At 47.0% G+C, this 2500-nt stretch overlaps 3 non-coding genes across 3 annotated transcripts; 1 reads left to right on the top strand and 2 right to left on the bottom strand.

Moving 5' to 3' along the window:
• Nucleotides 1-202: 202 nt before the first annotated feature.
• Nucleotides 203-276, bottom strand: TRNAN-GUU (transfer RNA asparagine (anticodon GUU)). Its single transcript has one exon. It is a non-coding gene; the product is annotated as a tRNA-Asn (tRNA).
• Nucleotides 277-1258: 982 nt separating this feature from the next.
• On the top strand, nt 1259-1330 carry TRNAG-UCC (transfer RNA glycine (anticodon UCC)). The gene has a single exon. It is a non-coding gene; the product is annotated as a tRNA-Gly (tRNA).
• A 497-nt stretch (nt 1331-1827) lies between these two features.
• TRNAN-GUU (transfer RNA asparagine (anticodon GUU)) lies at nt 1828-1901 on the bottom strand. The gene has a single exon. It is a non-coding gene; the product is annotated as a tRNA-Asn (tRNA).
• Nucleotides 1902-2500: the final 599 nt, after the last annotated feature.

Raw genomic sequence — 2500 nt, forward strand, 5'->3', positions numbered from 1 at the left:
ATACTTTACTGCTGCTTCTGGGGTACAGAAAACTTCATTTGGTCACAGACACTGCCAGGGATGTCTGTTGTATCACTAAGACATGAACTTGATGCTGCTCACCCTTTTCATGAACGTGAATGAGATTCCAACGTGTCTCAAATGAATCTACATGGCTATCTGGGGTTCTCTTCGGACAACTGTTGAACACAAAAGGAAAGGCCGTCCCTGGGTGGGCTTGAACCACCAACCTTTCGGTTAACAGCCGAACGCGCTAACCGATTGCGCCACAGAGACTGTGCCTGCAGTTGTTGCTAAATGATTTTATGGGGATGTATGTGTGTCTTGTGGAGTGAGGAAGTAAGTCTGCTCCAAGAAGTTTAACGCCACTTTTTCCCACAATGAAGCATTCACTGTATGGCAGCAGAGTGGCGCAGCGGAAGCGTGCTGGGCCCATAACCCAGAGGTCGATGGATCGAAACCATCCTCTGCTAGGTGTACGTTGGTTTTTATACCTTGCTTACCATATGGGCCAATTGTCGGCCATAGCCCCTTAAGAGAAAGTGTCATTAGGGCCTTGCTGTAACATATATAGTAGTGTAACTATTTCAACTAATGTACCCTTCTTAAACTTGAAGGTTGAATACAAACAGAAGCAGAGTGGCACAGCGGAAGCGTGCTGGGCCCATAACCCAGAGGTCGATGGATCGAAACCATCCTCTGCTAGGCATGAATTCATTTTTGCACCTTGCTTTATCGCATGGGCAAAACGGTTTCCATTGCCCTGTAAGAGAAAGTGTAATAAGGGCCCTGCTGTAACGTACATATTAGGGTAGCTAAGACTACTCCTGTGCCGTTCTTGCAGTTGAAGAGATGGGTGAACTGTGACACCGCACTTAAAAAAAAAAAAAAAAAAAAACAGCAAACAGAGAAGCTTCCCCATATTGGAGCATTGGATTTGGTCAAGTCTTAAGCCAATGTGTTGTAGGGCACAAGTAAGCTTTGGGTTAGCAGGAATGGTTGCATGGCCACCTAGCTTTTCATCCTTCCCACCCTTGCCCTGGAATCTTCCAGACTTCAAATTGCTGTCCTTTGCTGTGTGTGTTGCACCAGCATCATCCAGGGGGGCACATGATCTTTCTGAAGTCTTGAATTGAAGTCTGTAAGCAGTATCACCATGTGTCCCACTGCTTACATCTAGCAAAGTAGGCAAATAAGCAAGCTCATTTTTCTCTTGGGTATATTGCAATGGTACATGCTAGGTGAGTTTCAGCATGTAGCGTTGGTGGTATAGTGGTGAGCATAGCTGCCTTCCAAGCAGTTGACCCGGGTTCGATTCCCGGCCAACGCATGTGAGCTTGCTTTTGGCACCCTACAATTCCATGGAAGACAAGACCAAGACAAGATCTCTGAACAGTTAGGACATCCTGCACCTGCTCAGTCTCTGGAGAGGTTCCATTCCGGTGCAGCAGACTCTACGCCAGCTTAAAGTTCTTTCTAAATGGTCAACACTTAATGCAGACACTCTATAATGTTCTAAACAAATAGCTAGCAAGGCACTAAAGCGAGCCTGTCCTTGGGTGGGCTTGAACTGCCTTTCTTTGGCTTGACAGCCGTCGCCAGGCTTTGGGTTCGATCCCCGGCTAATACTTTACTGCTGCTTCTGGGGTACAGAAAACTTCATTTGGTCACAGACACTGCCAGGGATGTCTGTTGTATCACTAAGACATGAACTTGATGCTGCTCACCCTTTTCATGAACGTGAATGAGATTCCAACGTGTCTCAAATGAATCTACATGGCTATCTGGGGTTCTCTTCGGACAACTGTTGAACACAAAAGGAAAGGCCGTCCCTGGGTGGGCTTGAACCACCAACCTTTCGGTTAACAGCCGAACGCGCTAACCGATTGCGCCACAGAGACTGTGCCTGCAGTTGTTGCTAAATGATTTTATGGGGATGTATGTGTGTCTTGTGGAGTGAGGAAGTAAGTCTGCTCCAAGAAGTTTAACGCCACTTTTTCCCACAATGAAGCATTCACTGTATGGCAGCAGAGTGGCGCAGCGGAAGCGTGCTGGGCCCATAACCCAGAGGTCGATGGATCGAAACCATCCTCTGCTAGGTGTACGTTGGTTTTTATACCTTGCTTACCATATGGGCCAATTGTCGGCCATAGCCCCTTAAGAGAAAGTGTCATTAGGGCCTTGCTGTAACATATATAGTAGTGTAACTATTTCAACTAATGTACCCTTCTTAAACTTGAAGGTTGAATACAAACAGAAGCAGAGTGGCACAGCGGAAGCGTGCTGGGCCCATAACCCAGAGGTCGATGGATCGAAACCATCCTCTGCTAGGCATGAATTCATTTTTGCACCTTGCTTTATCGCATGGGCAAAACGGTTTCCATTGCCCTGTAAGAGAAAGTGTAATAAGGGCCCTGCTGTAACGTACATATTAGGGTAGCTAAGACTACTCCTGGGCCGTTCTTGCAGTTGAAGAGATGGGTGAACTGTGACACCGCAC

The sequence above is a fragment of the Hyperolius riggenbachi genome, chromosome 4 (genome assembly GCF_040937935.1).
Source record: "Hyperolius riggenbachi isolate aHypRig1 chromosome 4, aHypRig1.pri, whole genome shotgun sequence".
In the NCBI taxonomy this organism is placed as follows: Eukaryota; Metazoa; Chordata; class Amphibia; order Anura; family Hyperoliidae; genus Hyperolius; species Hyperolius riggenbachi.